The following is an 18,898-nucleotide window of genomic DNA, read 5'->3' as shown; positions in this document are numbered from 1 at the left end:
TACATGCTGCCAATGCTAAGCCATGATTTATTGCTTACTGCAGGAGTGGGGAACCTGTGGCCTTCCAGATGCTGATGGACTACAACTCCCATCATCCCTGATCATTGGACAAGTTGGCTGGGGCTGATGGGGGTTGCAGTTCAGTAACATCTGAAGGGTCCCTACCCATTATTGCATAAACCTATATGGATACAGTAGTACCTCGGGTTACATACGCTTCAGGTTACAGACTCTGCTAACCCAGAAATAGTACCTCGGATTAAGAACTTTGCTTCAGGATGAGAACAGAAATTGCGCAGCAGCAGCAGAAGGCCCCATTAGCTAAAGTGGTGCTTCAGGTTAAGAACAGTTTCAGGTTAAGAACGGACCTCCGGAACAAATTAAGTACTTAACCAGAGGTATCACTGTATTCAGATGGTAAGACACTGGTTCTTTCCCAGAGTACCCAGACATTTCAATCTGCACAATAACCCCAACCTTTAACTGCATAGGCAGCATACTTCCAATAATTTCCATGAGAGAACAAAAGTTTATCATTCCTACCCCGACAAGCTGTCATACTAGCCCCCAGCTTACAAGCTGTATTTGTAGGATTTGAGCACAGCAGCAATTGTAGCGAGGTCCTGACAAATAAAGTCTACAAGATGTCCATCACAGGATGCTTCCGGAGCCCCCATCAAGCATGACCTTTTGCTTTACGTCTTTTCTATTATATAAGCAGCCTGTTGTCAAACCCTTTTCCTTACCCAAAGATGTCAGAGCACAAAGCAAAGTTATCTTCAGAAAACCTTCCTGAATACAACTTTATTAAAAAGTCTCTGCACTGCAAAAGAAGTGAAGGAGACCTAGCCCACAGAAAAGTAACATACGACAACAGAATGAGGTTTTTTTTCCCTTCATATGGATATTTAAACACAGTTCATCTGCATTATTTTCCACGAAACTGACGCTTAATCACAAAATGAAGCATTCGCTGAGCTTCCTTCCCTGTTTTCCTCCTGAAAAGGTTAAAAGTAGCAATTACTTAACATGCATTTTTGTTTAAAATACTATCAAAAAACAAAGAGGGAATTCAAAAAGTCACATAAAGGTAGATTCAAGAATGTCAATTAAAAGGTTAATTACCCGGTATGTAATTATAAATATGGCACTTAATTGGAATATCCCTGACTTTGTTAAGTCAATTGGGGGGGCAGGTAGTGGTAACATATTTTATTTGCTTGTTTAATTGTTCTGCTTGCAGATCAGATCCATAAGTGATTACCTTAGTTACCGTTCAATGAATGGCTTTGCTCGCTATGATAAAAACACCTTTTTTTCTTGTAGCCTTGCCTCTACAGCTTCAACCTGCAAACAGTTAGTAGCAAGAGTGCCTAATTCATCTGAATCACAAGTCTTTCATCTAGAAAATTGTTGAGTGGGAGGGATGCTGCTCATCCAAAGTAAATCCATCCACACACATCAACTCATTAATATCTTTGATTTTTAAAATCATGCCTTACTGGCTCTCTGTTTAATTATTGTCTTCAGTGTTTCCCAAATTGCGTTTCACATCACCTTTGGTTTGTCACTGTTCAGCAATAATGTGGTACAACTGGGACTGGCAACAAAACGTTGTGGTGTATCACCACCTCTAACACAAGCACTCCTCTTAAAGATGGCAGCCAACCTTGCCCTTCCCAGGACACAAGAGCCACTGTAAATAAGCAGAGGGCCTGTCAAACGGCAGTTAACACTGGACTAAGGTAAAGGTAAAGGGACCCCTGACCATTAGGTCCAGTTGTGACCAACTCTGGAGTTGCGTGCTCATCTGGCTCTATAGGCCAAGGGAGCCGGCGTTTGTCCGCAGACAGCTTCCGGGTCATGTGGCCAGCATGACTAAGCCGCTTCTGGCAAACCAGAGCAGCACACGGAAACGCTGTTTACCTTCCCTCCATTCGGTCCCTATTTATCTACTTGCACTTTGACGTGCTTTCACACTGGACTAGGTCCCCAAATAATCTCATTGTGCAGATTCAGTGGGTAGAATAAAAGGACAATTGGTAGATTTGAGGGCTATGACAACATCCTTCAAGTAGCAGGGGTAGCAAATATGGCACACTCTCGATGTCGCTAGATTACAACTCTTATCCCAGCCACTGACCATGTTGGATAAGGCTGATGGGGGTTCAACTCCACCACATCCAGAAGCAACCATGTTGGTTACCACAGATACACAACCATTTTCAAACACACACACACACACACACCCTAAACCTGTTCTGCAGTTTTATCACAGTACATACCTGTATCCTTCTTCCCACTCTCCAATCTTCAATACTACCCATAAGGTTTGGTGTGGCAAGGTTAACCTAAAGTGGAACTACAATAAAACCATCTTGGTCTGAGTCCCAGTCAGTTTCCCAAGCACACCATTCTGCTGAAAGATTCTCTAAGGCCAAGACAGACTCCAAAGACCACCTTAGTCTGCTACAAGCAGAGGACCTGCTAACTCAGAGTTCCCATTTGTGCCAGGGTTAGGCCAGGAAATGAGACCTCCTCCCCGACCCCAAATATATGCAATATGGAACAGCATATATACTCATACTTTCTGCAGACTGCCAGAGTGGGGCAATCCTCTGTATCTGCAAGCATTATTGTTTCCCAAGCTCTTGCCACTGAAGATCAAAGGTTAAAACTAACAGAAATTAATAAGACTCACCTGGTTCATTCAGGCTTCTCCAATGTTGCCCCCCCCCACTGCAAAGTGAAGAGCCCTTCATACATCCCTTTTATTTCACTGTAGTGCAAGAGTGCCCCTCCACCAGACAGCAATAACGCAAAAACTTTTGGGAAGCATCACAGAACTAATGAAGTTGCAAGAAATCCATCTTTAAGATACAGTACTTTGCCGATCAACATCAGTACTCTTTCCAGTGCCTGTTTAAACCATTTTTGTTTAGGCAAGCCTGAACAAAGACAAATAGCTGTTGACGTGTTTTATCTCCTTCACTTTAATTATTTTCAGATGTTTTAAACTGTTTTCATTGACACTTTTAATATATCTTGTAAACCACGGAGAGGTCTTGCTACAATCAAATTGCATATAAAATCCAATTGAAAATTGAAAAATTATGTCTGGATGGTCCAGTATACATCCACCACAAATGCACTACAGTGGTACCTCCGGTTAAGAACTTAATTCGTTCCGGAGGTCCGTTCTTAACCTGAAACTGTTCTTAACCTGAGGTACCACTTTAGCTAATGGGGCCTCCCGCTGCTGCTGCGCCACCGGAGCACGATTTCTGTTCTCATCCTGAAGCAAAGTTCTTAACCCGAGGTACTACTTCTGGGTTAGTAGAGTCTGTAACCTGAAGCGTCTGTAACCCAACTGTATTACTGCATCACTGACATGTTCCAGAATATACCCACAAAAAACAAACACAAAACTGGTCTGGATTCTCCTGGGTGGGCTCAAATCCCTGATGTAGGGCCAAATCTTTATAAATGCGCTGAATCCAGCAATTTCCATTTCAGAAGCAGAAGTCATCAGACCATGTCTTTCCCAAGGGAGCACTGCTTGGCTAAGATAGGTGTCAGATATCCTCTTTTGCTGTTATTTTAGTGAATCAAGCTTAAGAAACACAAGGGTTGACCCAGTTAATGTCTTCACTTTGACAAAAAAAAATATGTTTTACATTATTTATAAGCACCTAATGTTGTGTAGTAATTTTTTTAAAAATATAAAACTATTTGCAATCTAGCCAACAAGAGGCAAAATAAATTGGGGATGTGATGGCACAGGCTGTGGGGCAGAAAGAGGGAAAAAAGGGGTTTATTTATTAGAGCCCCATAAAAAAGTTATTGCCCTCCTTATTGTTGTTGCCTGTCAACAGGCTCCCTGCTTACTACAATAGCTTTTGAAAACTGACATCCAGCCTCCTCTCCATGGGAAATGTTTTTGTTCAAGTGCTTATTATATCTGACCTGAAGTGGGCTCCATGATGCTGTAGCCTAATATGTAAGGATGCTTGACTTTTATACACAATGGTAAAGAAAAATGACTTATACATGAAGAGTCAGTCACTCAAGTATATGGCTAAAGGTGATTCTCCTACCTGCTTGCTGCATAAAACTCCTCATTAAAGGACTTAATAGTAAAGGCTTCACAAACAACCATCCATCAATTGCCCTCTAGATACATAATGGACAGATTTATCATCCACCTCACAGCTGTCTTGCCATACCTACTGTGTTTTAAGGAAGATGGATGCTCTCGCTAGAATCCTAAATCTATCAGCCTACATAAGCCCTTCTGCTAAAGACAACTATGATGAAAAAAGGATGAAGAAAATGAGAGGAAAAGCAGCACAGGATGAGTTTCAAAGAGAACAATGACTTGTAGTTTTAGATGGTAGCACAAAGGAGGAAGGAAAATGGTAAGATAATGGAAATGGTGTGGGGAGAAATGTAGTGCAATCTATTCAACCCATCTATGTCCCACCCAATTCAACAGAAAGAGTTTAATTTATCTCTCTCATTAAAATGAATTGGTTTTAAGTATGCTTCACTTTGGGTGGATCATGCCCAGTGTCCAAAACTAAAGGAAGTTATGGAGCTAAAAATTTCTTGGCTATTATTTTTGCCTCTTTTTATTGGGTCTGACCCAAGAGCAACTAAGCTAAGCCTGTGGACTCATCTACAAAGCTGCAAATAAAACGTTTTAAATGTGTTGCAAAGTGCAATATATGAATGAGACACTAGATGGCGAAAGTGAGTTATGCGAAATTCAATGCATTTTTCAAAATGTTTTCTTAAAGCATTTTCACAGCATTTCCCAAAGTATCTTCAAGCAAAGAGGAAGATTACAAATCAGTTATAAAGAAAACCTCTCAGGCCACAGCACTGAACTTTATATTGCATTGTATTGACCTTGAGGCTGCTCCCTCCCTTTGGGTATCCCTGTTCCTCAGCCAGCAGGAATCACCCAACATTCAAAGAAAGTTCTTGTGCACAAGATTTTTCTACAAGTGTGTCGTTGGTTTTTGGAGTTTGCAGGGATGTAGGACACCTTCCACCGAAAGCTCTCCATTCTCCTATACTGTATCTAATTTAAGATCCTGAAGTACCTGCATATGGGCACCTCATTTTACTAATACAGATGATGATGTGGTAGGAGCAAAACATTTCTCCATTTCAACTATTTATGGAGTATACCCCACACCCCACATCTTCTATTCTGGCCAGGAAGTTTCATAGCTACTTTGGATATGGAAAAAGGGGGTACAGGAAGTATGAATCAGTTGCACTTCACCCCCACCCACCCCACTACTTTTCAGAACTCTCTCGCTTTTACTATGTACGTAAGTTCAAATGGCTACTTAATGCAGAAAACATAATACCACTATTAAGACATAAAAAGGGCATCTATGTCATGATTCTTGGCACCACAGCCCAGTGCTCTTCTGGTGACCCTAACATGGCACAGTCTCTAAATGTTTCATATGCAGAGTGATTTCTCATACCTTTTATAGCTAGGATCCAGAAAGCCATTAATTTATAGTGAAAATAAAAATTGGATGAGTCATTATTTCCGGATTAGATGTGAATGTAGCTTTTTTTAAAGAGAGAGAGAGAATAAAAGAGGTCATCTGTTCATAGTCAAAACACAACCTGTCACAAATATTCCTTAGTGTCCTGTTCTGATACCTTGTTTGGATTAATAAACCTATGATAGCAGGATCACAAAGAATGAAATGAGTAGATCAGAAATGCTCTAGGTTTCTTAGGGAGAATTATAATCATTTACAACATTTTGCCAAGGCAAGGCAGAGAGAAATCACTGTTTGTTCAAGTTATGTATGCCCATACCCATACCCACCCATTTCTGCCTCCAAATCTTTTTGAGCTTTCATACTGCAAGGTTAAGGGTGGAAAGTTTATTAACTAATCAGGCAGAAATATAAATATAACATGTGTTCTAAGATGTGGGTTTTTGTACCTTTCCCAGAGTACACTGAAGTGTAGGTGGGTTCCCACGAGGCAAGATACAGTGGTAGCAGCAAGAACCTTTATTGAACTGACAGAACTAGACAATAGGAGCAAAGCAACTGCTTATACATTTCTGAAGGCCTGAGCCACTCCCACTCCCAACATGATTGGCTGTCTAGACTTCCAAGCTGCGAATCATAACTCAGAGTTTAAGGGCCAATGGTAGAGGTCCAAATCCTGAATTGTTCTGTGATTGGATATCATGTATTGAATCAGAACACAGGGACTCAGAATCCAGAATCCAGACTCCAGACTCAAGCTCAGGCAAACACAGACCATTGAATACATAACATACACATGTTCATTCAAACACACAAAAGCGCCAGGCTGCTTCTGTAACTTTAGGGAACAAGATTCCACCGGTTTACATAAGTGTGGCCAGATCAGCAAGAGACACAATCCATCTTTCAGGCAGCCTTAAATAAATCCTAATAGCAGATTAGCAAAGAACTCCCATTTCCTCTGGAGACTTCATTAGCATGAGCTTTTACTGAACTCTCCCACTCCAGAGAAGCTATTTAAAAGACTGTGTGTTAAGAGCAAAAAAGAACAAGAACGCTGCTGCTGAATTTTTTATATTTGCTCTTCTCAGGGCACAAAAACAGCTGGCTGATATTTTAAAGAAACACTTATCTCAGAAAAGAAAGGTCTCTTTAGTATGTACAGATAAAATGCCATTAAGCTTTATGTATTATATTACTCAGAGCCAATCAGGCTTGTCCTGAGTATCTCTGAATCAAAGGGCAAATTTCTGACTGTGCCTGCACAGAAGCAAGCGAAGACAGGGCGGAAATCCTACGTATTTCTGAGGAATTTTCTTTGACAACCTGACAAATCTGAGGAACGGACTTTTGACAAATTGATTGCAAAAGCCGCCACACACTGGTTACAACAAATACAAACAATGCTAGTTTGCTTTATTGCTGAACTGGGGTGTGACAAGTTAGGCTAGAACCTTGATAAAAATAACAGAAAAGATGTGATTAAGTTAGTTAAAAACAACAACACAACCCTGATTATTATAAAGACGAGAATATAATTTCCACTCAGGAACCAAAAGGCAGATAAGCCCAAACTTATTATTTTAAAACTAATTATTTCTAAGCCAGCTCATGGCTTAAGAGGCTGATTCATTAGTTTTGAACCTTGATAGTAAAGCTGGAACTCTCTGTTCTTCCATCTTGGAGGGGACACAACTGGTGGGAGTGTACTTTGAAACATGGAAGTAATTACACGGAAGTAATTGATTCTTGACTATGAAGAAATACCACTTAAGGCAAGCACTGCTGTACAAATATAAAAGGAAAACCCAGTATGAAGCACACAGAGAACAAACCTCTCTTTTAGGTAGTCATGTACATTTTAATGGGAAAAGTTTCAGCTGGTGGCAATAAAGTGTGCCTAACATGCGTTGAAATTGGCTGTGATCTTCCTAATTATGACTCATGATAGCCCACTGTGCTAAATTAGATTGTTCAGCTCATGAGTCTCAAGTAATTTCTGCATTTTTCACACAAGGGGGGGTCGGGTAAGAGAGACAAACATAAAACAAAGAAAAGTCAACATGTTTTCATTAACTAAGGTTTCAACACATGAGTTTCAAATACCAGAATAATTGATAATAATATGCAAAAGGGACAGATGGTATCAGAAAAGATTTGGGAAGCCAGTTTCATATTTTGTACAATCCACCACAGCGCCCCTAATCTGGTAAAGTTGCCTATAAATCTTCCATCTATATGAACTAAACTCCAAATCTGAATTAAGGCTCCAATCCAGACAACTGCAAGACTGACTGTTTACTCAACAGTAAAGTTGTGTTTAATGGTGTTATTCTAGATAATTTTATGTATACAAACTTGTTCAATGGGGCTTACTCCTGGAAAGTGTGTCAATGCATTGAACACAGAAAGACACTTGACGTTTATTCAAAAGTTTTGTTCTCTGAAGCTCCAATTCTAAAGCACTGAGCACAGTGGAACTCCCACGTAAACAAGAATAGTATTGTTTTGTCAATTCCACATGCTCAGCAAGTTATTCTGACCTTCTTTTTTAACAGCAGTGGTCACTGCCACCAGTCAACCCATATAGCAGACAGCAGAATTTCAGAGTCCATGATGTAGCCTGAAATGTGGTTGAATAAAATAACCGAAGTTCTGCCCAAGTCTCTAGGTGTACATTAAAGAACTGTATAGATTACAGACTCTACTTGCAGTTCTTATTTTCAAGGACACAGGGTAAGAAGCAGCAAGCGAGAAAGGACAATGGGTTTTATCCTACTCAAAGTAAACCCATTAAAATTAATGGACCCAAGTGAGAAAGTCTTAGTTTCAGTAGGTCTACTCTGATTGGGTACAACCCAATTATTAAAAATTCCTGCCCTCGCCCATTTTCTAATTTAAAAGAAAATAGGTTGAATCCAAACTATTTCAAGAAGAAAAAGAAACATTCACTCATTGGGACACTGGAACTCTAAGTTTTCCTCAAAGTTTCAAGTCCCACGAAGCATAAAGAAAAGTTTGCAAACTGGAGCCAAGTAGTGAACACTGTTAACAGTTCAAGAGCTTATAACATGATTTGAAATTCTCAACAATTATGCCTACAAAATTCAAGAGTGCAAAGCTTTAGTTTTATAGGCTTGAACACTGGAAAGCACTTTAGTGGAGATAGCAACGATGAACAAATGAACCACAACTGGTACTTGGTAGGCTCTCATCTCTCAGCCATTTGCTAACTAGCCACTTAAGGATATTATTGTTTCTTGTCCAGGTTAATCCATGTGAAAGATTGGAAAACTTGGGCTAGCTTCATGACTTTTGCTCCTCTGGCCAAATTGGTTAACACCAGTTCTACTGCCATCCAGGTCAGGCACTCAGGAGGCTCACAGGCAGGACTATGTGGAAGGAAATTATCCTCAACTAAAATAGCCCTAAGTCTCTTAGGGTTTTTAAAGGTTAAAACAAGCACCTTGAGTTGGACCCAGAAACTGACTGGAAGCCAGTGGACATGACAAAGTGTTTGAGTGTCCAAGCCCATTTGCTTTTCTTCCTTCCTTCCTCCCTACCAATTCCTTTTCCATTCATATACAGTGGTACCTTGGGTTAAGTACTTAATTCGTTCCGGAGGTCTGTTCTTAACCTGAAACTGTTCTTAACCTGAAGCTCCACTTTAGCTAATGGGGCCTCCCGCTGCTGCCGCTGTGCCGCTGGAGATGATTTCTGTTCTTATCCTGAAGCAAAGTTCTTAACCTGAAGCACTATTTCTGGGTTAGCAGAGCCTGTAACTTGAAGTGTATGTAACCCGAGGTACCACTGTATTGTCTTCTAGATTGTATGTATGAGCGTGAGGGCAAGAATGGTCTTATTACTGATATTTGTAAGGCTCTCCTTTGGCAGATGAGGTGGGGCAGCCAATAAATAGTATCAGAGAGCCATTCCTAATGGATGTATCAAAAATACATTTGGGACCAAATGTCTGCACAATTCAGCATATTTCATTTGCATAAATCAGCAGCCCACAAGTTCAACTTCTGCTTCCTCTTGGGAAGAAGACAGCCACCACCAGCATGTCTGGTTTGTCTAGAGAAGAACTGGGAGAGAGACTGTGGGTGAGATGTCAGTGAATTATGACAAAATGAAAAAAGAACACATATTTAGGATTTTTTTTTAAAAAAAGGAAAAGGCACAAAAGCATCCTAGGCAATCTTGATATGCCAACTCTTTGCCTTTAACACAGGGGAAGAAAAATCACAGAATATCTAGGAAGTTTCAAAACCATCCAAGATAAGCAAAATGGATTTTTGCATGACAAATCCACCCAGACAAAACTGACACATTTCCCCGAGACAATCAAATTAGTAGGAACTGAGGAAGTGGTTGCTGTGTTGTATTTTCAGTTAAGCTTTTGATTCAGTGCCTTATAAAACCCACTCTCTAAAGCTAATTCTAATCCGCTTGGCTACAAACTGCAGTCACATGGGCTGTAACCTGGCTGATGGGCTGAGATCACAAAGCAAAGTTTCAGAGTCATAGGATGCAGGAATCTCTCTTAAGGTTGAATAAATGCTTCTCTCTTTCCATTCCCCAGGTAGGACAAAAAGAGGAAATTTAACAAATGGCACAAAAGTGAGAAGTGAGAGGAGGCCGAGCGCTGTCATAAGAGGTAACAGATTTCAGAATTGAAAGCTCTGGAGAATTACCATGAGGTAAATAGATACCATGAGGTAAATAGGGAAATTAGAAAAGTGGAAGTTCAAAAGGTAATGGCTAATGAGTCTAAAGTACACTACAGGTAAAAGCATTATTTTATAAGATTATCACATGGAAGTGAACTACCTGAGTGCAGTGGCTTTAGGCGTTTAATAAAGCATAAAAAGCAATCCTGCACCATCCACGTTTATCTTTTTGTGCCATGCTTTTTAGGCATACGTCCACACTTTCCAAGTCTGCGTCTGAGCACTTCTTTTTTGCCCTGACATTTTCCACAGGAAAGTCCAATCTTTACTGCTGAATCACAGCAAACGGCAATTCAGGTTTTCCATGGATTGCTCTTTGCACTGATTCAGCAGTAAAGAGTGGGTTTTCGTGGGGGAAATGGTGGGGCAAAAAGATAAAAATAAAAAGCACTTGGACCTGGAAATCCCAAATTTGTGCCTAGAAATGCTCAGCAATCACTGTAATTGGAACTCCAAGAGAAGGCGCTAGGAATGTTTTTACATTTCTCTATCGGTAGCTTTAATAAAGTTTTCTAGTTAGGAATTTCCCTAGTATTCAGAGGTATACAATTAAAAGCCAGTTCTGGTGAGAACAAGAACAAGGGGATGCACCGCGATACAGTGGTACCTCAGGTTACATACGCTTCAGGTTACATACGCTTCAGATTACAGACTCCGCTAACCCAGAAATAGTACCTCGGGTTAAGAACTTTGCTTCAGGATGAGAACAGAAATCGTGCTCCGGCGGCACGGCGGCAGCAGAAGGCCCCATTAGCTAAAGTGGTGCTTCAGGTTAAGAACAGTTTCAGGTTAAGAACAGACCTCCGGAACAGATTAAGTACTTAACCCGAGGTACCACTGTAGTGAAAAAGTAAAGTGGGAATTCTTGAGTTTCTGTAAGTTACTTCTACATAAAAAGAAAAACTGAGTCATTCTGGAGAGTGATGGATGTTACGGAAAGAACTCTGGGGATTCTGAGGCTGCTTAGAAAGATCTGAAGAAATTTTGTTTGAGTTCCCTCATGGTCCTAAAAGTCTCAACACTTCTTGTTTGAGAGGCATGACAGTCAAGCAGGTTAGCAGGGTGTCTTTGGTGAGGCATCAGGCAGAGACTTCTCTTTCTTAGTGGCCTGGCTCTTTGGGGGTCAGTAAGTCCCTAGAACAATTGGCTGATATCCTAGGTTTAGGATTTGTGGTTTCCAAGTACTGTACACACTCTGCTGTAGGGAAAACTGAGGGAATGGATAGTGGTAGGCTAAGCAGATCATCTTATGGAGGGTAAAAGACCAATGTTTCTGATGTCCAGGAAAAGAGGAAGGTGAACTTCTTTATGATAGTTTCAGGAATGCAGATGGACCACGAGGGTGCAGGGAGGACACCATCACAGTATTCCCTTGCCATTTCAGGTCAAGCTAAACATAGCCCATGTGTTTATAACCCGCGTGGTGGCAATTCAATCCTTCTGTAATTGGTTTAAATTGGAAGGAGGTTACATTCAACATAGAATTGAAAAATCCTCCAAACCATAAGCTGCCAAGTATGCAAGCTGCCTGACATCGGTTTAAATTACTTTGTTAGGTTTCTAAGATGACAGCTAATCATTTAGGAGAATGCCATTACATAACCAGACATGGATGCATCCTGCCACATTCAGGATTATCAATCAAACCCCTGAAAAGATATTGGGTGATATTCAACAAAGTTTGACTCAAAGTAGACCCACTGAAATTTATGAACACAATGAACTTAGTTGAATACCAGTAACTGTATCTTTGCAAGTTCCTTTCTTTAAACCACTGTTTTGTGTTCCACATATATGAAGAGTTTTATAAACATCATACTATTTACAAGCTAGGTATTATTTCTAATACCATATGAACCTGCTCTTAGGCAAAAATGCTGTACCTGATAACCAACCAGTAAAGGAAAACCAAAGTGCAAATGTATGGCAAAGTATTAATCCACATCACAAAAGGGGGTAAAAGCAGCCATGCATTTAACTATAGCACAACAACAGAAAGCTATGGATAGACATAGATGTGACAAGCCCCCCCTCCCCCGCACATTAAGGTGTTTCATATCACAGTCATTTCATTCAACAGATGCTCCCCGCAATACACTGGGACATTTGCATGCCATGTGAGCGGACCAGTGATCTGCAAGCTCCAAGGCAAATCAGCAGCTACATGAGAATGACCCAGTAAGCACTAGTTAAATGAGACAGCAGATACATGGAATGTCTAGCAGGTAAATGCTTTTGATATTTCAATCACACCTCACTGGAAGGATTCTAGAGAACAAAAGAGATTATGCTTTTAGAGATTCACTGCAGGTGAATATTGGAAGACTATCATTGCTTTTTTCAAATGCAAATGTTATTGCAATAATCCATTTTGTGAAAGCAGGGGTTGCGATTTTAATATGAGACAACAGAACTGCCACTAAAAGTCTTGACACCATAATAGTAGTGGCAGAACTCTTCAGGTCTACACTTCATTGGTAATCCAGACCACTCTTTGATCTCCAAGCGTCCCTAGTGATCAGCAACCTAGCACAGCCAGGTAGGAAAATATTCAGTCTTATTAGTAAAAGGTAAAGGGATCCCTGTCCATTAGGTCCAGTCGTGGCCAACTCTGGGGTTGTGGCGCTCATCTCACTTTATTGGCCAAGGGAGCGGGCGTACAGCTTCCGGGTCATGTGGCCAGCAGGACTAAGCTGCTTCTGGCAAACCAGAGCAGCGCACAGAAACGCCATTTACCTTCCCGCCGGAGCGGCACCTATTTATCTACTTGCACTTTGACGTGCTTTCTTTCGAACTGCTAGGTTGGCAGGAGCAGGGATCGACCAAGTATCCTGAAGCTAATGCCTGAAAAAGAACTTGAAAGGTTCCGGTGCTTTTCAGTCTTTAAAACATTGTCATATTGAACAATGAACAGCAGTTCACACAGGTTGCAAGGCAAACAGGAAGAAAGTGCATAGAAAATTGGGTTTCATGGAGACTATGTAACCTCTGCACTTTTTGGTAGGCAATAATTACCCTCCCCTCAAAACATTATACATTTTAATTGACATATTTATAAACCACACTTACATAAAAAATAACAAGACTGTGTACCACATAAAAACACAATATTACAACAACAGCAACAGATTAGTAAAAGTAAAAGTAAGTAAGTAAGTAAGTAAGTAAGTAAGCAAGTATCAAACACAACCCAGGTTTAGTTTTTTAATTTGTATACTGCCCTTCATCTGAAGATATCAGGGTGGTTTACAACATAAAAAAACAAAAGGAGAACACAAAGTATGTAACAAAAAAACCAAACAAACCAGTTGCCCGACAAACACACTTAAAAGGCCATATATTGTTTAATCAGCCAAAAGCTTGGTTATAGAGAAACGTTTTCACTTGGTGCCCAAAGATAGGCAAATTAATAAATGCTTTAACCTTTTACAGGGTTAAATGAGCAAGTTCTAAATAAGTCAGGACAAACCTCTGTGACTGTGATGCATCAGGAGCTCCTTTTAAAAGTGCACATGTCTGTACTTCAAGTGAAAATTCAAAAGAAACATTTCCCCATTGCTGTAACTCAATGCAAGAGAAGCTGCACCCCCTGAATTGCTGCCTGGGCACATGGCAGTAAAAATAATAATGCCAAACATAGTCACCACGTGGAGATATTTATTAAACCAGAAGAGAAAGATAAGCTTGTTGTAGTTTGGAGATTACAACTCAATAATCCCTCTGTGTAAGCCACAACAGTTTTGAATTGCTGCAATAAAATCTATTTTTGAAGAGTATGAATCACTCACTTTATTACTGTCAATGACCAGGATCCAGTTTTTAAAGATTGCATGCTGCGGGTGCAAAGGCTCCTGACAGGGAATAGCAGCCCTACATCCTCCCCACTACCCTTTTCAGTGTGCACACTTTGAGTAGTGATTATTGAATTTCCATATCACTTAACCTAATAAAAATATCTCTAAGCGGGGTACAAAAAAACTGAAGCAACAACAGAAAACTTAAACAGAACAGTATGAAAATACACAGCTACATATAAAAATGGTACATTTATACAAAGTTACTAATATATAATTCATTTTCCTTCTAACAAACCCTTCCTCTCAGTCTCGGCTTCTCACTCAGCATTCAAACAAACTCAGCTCACCTCACCCACAAAAGTCTCACAATGGAAAGAGATCTTGGAAACAGCAGACATCACCCTAGACTCTCACTCTAGACTTGTGTTTTATGGAGGAAAAGTGTTGTACACTTTCCAGATCCCCATCCAGCCCTCCTCTTCCTCTTCCTCCTCCCACTCAGTCATGGAACTTGAGCTAGAAGTCTCCTTTCCTGTAATGGTCTGGTGCACTGAGTGCCCATAAGTGAGGGGAAAGTGGGAAAGTGGGAAGGGGAAACATTATGCCCTACGGGGATCCGCCCAAGGACGTTGCACCCACAGTGAGCTGGAGCAAATCCACTGTGCTGTTTTATTGCTGTAATTCAACAAACCACTGGAGTACTTTATGTACTTTTGCTGCCTTTGCTGCGCATAGAACTGAAGACCTACGTGACTTGCAACTGATAAAACATCTAGTAGTTAATTATGATATCACTGCAACTTTCACGGGGGGGAAACACTAATTATGATCAATACGTTGCTGAGCAAACAATTTCCTTCCCGAGCTGTTTTCAAAAGGAGTTTCTGAGCATGTATTTGCCAGACACAGCAAGGAAGGCCTGTGTGCAGAAGCAGACTAATCTCTCCATGTGTGTACCCATCAGGGTGGATTTGTGTTTCAACTTGCCATTTCATATTTTTTGCAATCCATGAATTACCTAAAGAAGAACGCGTTCTGATTGGCTGCAGAAATAATCCACACATACAAGGGGCCTGCGACAAAATGTAGCCATATGGAATGTTCAGGGTTCCAACAACGCCCTCCCAAAAGATATTCCATTCTGCCCTTCCCCCATGTTTCCAAACACTCCCCCCCAAAAAAGTCATGGCCACCAAGCACACTCAGTTCTCACTGTGCTTCTTTTGGGGTTCACTATTACTGTGGTACCTCGGGTTAAGTACTTAATTCGTTCGTTCTTAACCTGAAACTGTTCTTAATCTGAAGCACCACTTTAGCTAATGGGGCCTCCTGCTGCTGCTGCTGCTGCCGCCGGAGCCCGATTTCTGTTCTTATCCTGAAGCAAAGTTCTTAACCTGAAGCACTATTTCTGGGTTAGCACAGTCTGTAACCTGAAGTGTATGTAACCTGAGGTACCACTGTAGTTCATACAGTGATTAGCTGAGGCCATTTTGGCACCAGATCTTGGAACAGAACAGGAGAAATACAGTATAGTAAGGAGGAAGTGGAACACTTGCCGTAAGCAATCATGAACTGCCTCTTTTTTTCTTTTTTGCAACTCATTAATAGAACTAGCTTCCAGTCTGGGATAAGGGTTAAGAGTTTCCAGGGCAGAAGGTGATGCACAACCAGCATCTCTCCTAATTACAGTATTTGACCAGCTTTAGAAAATATTGTGAACAAACCAAAGCTTTCTTTCCTAAGCTACTGGGGGACCAGCTTAGCTCATCCTGTTAGTATTTATGGCAATCACTCTTCTTCTCTCCAGATGCACACTGTTCAGCTGGCAACTCGGCATGTCAAAATAATTACGTCTTCATATCAGCTACCTACTTGCCTTCAAGGCTAAGGGAGGCTGTGCCAGTAGCAGGTTTATCAGTGCTTGTTGCAACAGCTCTGCCCCACCTCCAAGAACACCTCCACTAAAGTGCTATTAACACTATCCTTTGAAAATACATCATTCTGTCTGACACACGTGAAAGTCACCTGGAAGAGCACCTCATCAGTGCAACCAAGTGTGAAATATAGAAGACTGAGATGGCAGAAACTGGGTGCATGCCATATTTTTTAAAAGCATGAACCATGGAGGGATGGGAAATGGCCAATGTTTTGACCCTTACCCTTGGCTGCAGCATTGCCACACAACCAGCAGCCTATCCCAGCAGGGCTTGGGATAGGGTTGACGGAATACAGAAGATGGGAAAGGCAGCACAAGAGCATCCTGCCTTAGAGCCTCAGAGCCCCAGTTTGGTAATCCTTGTTTATGATCTTGGAAGGCAAAAAGCTATCATCACCTCTATACTGGATATTTAATGCAGGCACTGTAACCACCTTGAAGAAGTTTGGGTGGCCAACAGTTTGGGAACCTGTGTTTTATGACTACCTAATCACACTGATTGCTTCTGGAGTAACACTCCTCTTATGCAAATAAATAGGAAAATGCCTATTACAGAAATAGAGCTACAAGGCTCACAGAAACATGCCAAATTATCACAGGAGCATTATTATTATTTTTTACTCCAGAAGCGGTCACAGGAACAGACAATTCTCTTGGGGCAGTGGATTGGAAGAGGGCTACTGATGGCACAATCCGATGCATATCTCAGAAGGGACATGGGAAGCTGCCTTATACTGACCCAGAGCACTGGTCCATCTAGTTCAGTATTGTTTACACTGACCGGCAGCAGCTTCCCAGCGTTTCAAGCAAGGTTCTCTCCCAGCCCCTACCTGGCGATGTCAAATTCAACCTGAGGCCTTCTGCATGTAAGGCAGATTCTGTGGCGCTTCCAAGTTCAACGGGACTCACTAAGCAGTACGTGTGTACAAGATTGCAGTCCTGAATTGCCCACCTGCTGGCTGGGGAGTGCGGGCACTTGTTGATATTTACACCTGCAGATATAATCCCTCCACTAGCTAGAACACACACACACACACACACACACACACACACACACACGTACATATACATATACACCAGATTCTTGTCCGCTTCCTATCACGAATCACCAACACTCACACGTGCGCACAACTTGGGCAAAGGAGACTTTCAAGAGCAGGTATCAAACAGCACCAGGACGCGCTTGAAGCAAAAGTGGGGACAGCCCCTCACCCAGTTTGCTCCTGTACCAAACTCCCACGCTTTTGAGAAGAAAAAGCAAGTTCGATACCTTCCCACTTTCACCCCCATCCCGCCGGACAGAACCCCCCCTCCCTACAAACCATTACTTCGGAGAGTTCCCCCTGGAAACGAGCAAAACAAGGCAGCCTTTCCTGTCCGGGGCTTAGAATCAAAGCACCGTAGAGTTGGACGGCGCCCCCGAGGATCATCTAGTCCGACCCCCTGCCATGCATAAATCCTGCCCACAAACCATCCCCGGGTGGGCTCGAACCAGACGCGCCGACCCTTTGGCTGGCGCGCTTTAGGGAGCCAAAAGCGCGAGAAATCCCGAGGGCGCTTCCATTTTCTCCTGGGACAAGACTGGCTCTATTGCATAAGCTCGACTGCTGATCGTGAGGGGACGGAGGTGTTGGGGGGGGGGGGAAACAGACCCAAAGCTCCCCGACCGCGGCGGAAACTTTGAGCCCAGCAGCCCCTCGCGGCGACCAGTCCTTACCCGTCGCGGGTTGTTTGGGTTTCCTTCTTTACGCGGCGCAGGAGCCCCAAGAGGCGCCGGGCGCGGGGAAGGAGGGCTTTTCGCCGGGCTTCTCCTGCTGCTGCTGCTGTTGCCGCCTCCTCTTCCCGGCTCCCGCCGCCTCAGGCTCGCCGTCCAAGTCGCGCGTCTGGCAACGAGGAACCAGGAAGGAGCCGCTCATAATGGAGCAGCAGCTGCTGGCGGCGGCGGCGGCGGGAATGAATGAGCGAAGGCAGGAGGCGGGAACTCGCGCGGCGCTCGCTGCGGCTTCGGCAGGGGAAGATCCTATGAAATCCTTCCTACCGGTCCCCAGAAGGGAAGGGACGGTAGCCCTGCCTTCCGCTCCCGGCTCCCAGCTCGGCCGCCGTAAAACCCCAAGGATCCGGCTCTCCTGACGCAAGGGGCAAAGCGATCCAGAGGTTTCTTGCCCTCTTGCGTTTTGTTTAGATCCCGGTTTTCTCCTTTCCCCCCACTTTTTCCCACCCCCTCTCTCCCCCCACCGCGCAAGCTGTCGAGAAGATTAATAAATCCCGGTTGGTTTATAGGCGGGATCGAGTAAGGGATCGAAGGAGTTTTACAGCGCGCTCCTCGATCGCGTTAAATCCTTGGCGCTGTGATAGGAGAGGAGCTGCTGATGTCCAATGAGAGGGGTTGGATCAGTGGGAGGCTCCGTCAGGGTTCGTGGAAGTGCATGTACTTAAATGGACGCGTGCAATTAATGGTTCAAAGATCCGGGCATAATTTGAGCCAGCCCGCAGGATTTCTTCCCATAGCGGCGACAGCTCTGCTAATAGGGAAAAGGTCAAGTCCCGATGAGGACTTTCACTCCGTCCCCAGTTAGGCTGCAATCATAGACGCAGTTATCTGAGAGTAAGTCCCAATGAACCAATAGGACTCGAGTAGGCATGCATACCAGAGCAGTAGGGTTGGATGTATTCCCCTTAATTCGATTTTCATATGAGTAGAACAAAAGAAACGAAGGGGGAAAGTCAAAAAGTTCAAAAGTTTGTTGCTATATTTATATATATCCCACCTTTTTCTCTGGAGCTTTTTAGATTTTGTAAGTTTGTACGTATATTTAGATTATGCAAATCTTCATCTTAGATAAAGAGGCATTTGCTCTTGCACGAGTGGGAATGAAGAGCAGTTGTTTAAAGATAGGTCTT

At 42.5% G+C, this 18,898-nt stretch overlaps 1 protein-coding gene across 1 annotated transcript in view; it reads right to left on the bottom strand.

Moving 5' to 3' along the window:
* Window positions 1-18,195, bottom strand: part of PKIB (cAMP-dependent protein kinase inhibitor beta) — a 37,998-nt gene extending 19,803 nt beyond the window's left edge. The window contains exon 1 of the mRNA XM_083497957.1: window positions 17,715-18,195. The gene's annotated coding sequence lies outside the window, so the exon portion shown is untranslated. The remainder of the gene's footprint in view (window positions 1-17,714) is intronic.
* Between the last annotated feature and the right edge of the window lie 703 nt (window positions 18,196-18,898).

This window comes from Podarcis liolepis, assembly GCF_965112155.1.
Source record: "Podarcis liolepis genome assembly, chromosome: 3".
Classification (NCBI taxonomy): Eukaryota; Metazoa; Chordata; class Lepidosauria; order Squamata; family Lacertidae; genus Podarcis; species Podarcis liolepis.
Note: the sequence above shows the minus strand (reverse complement) of the source record. Positions and strands in the feature narration are given on the sequence as shown.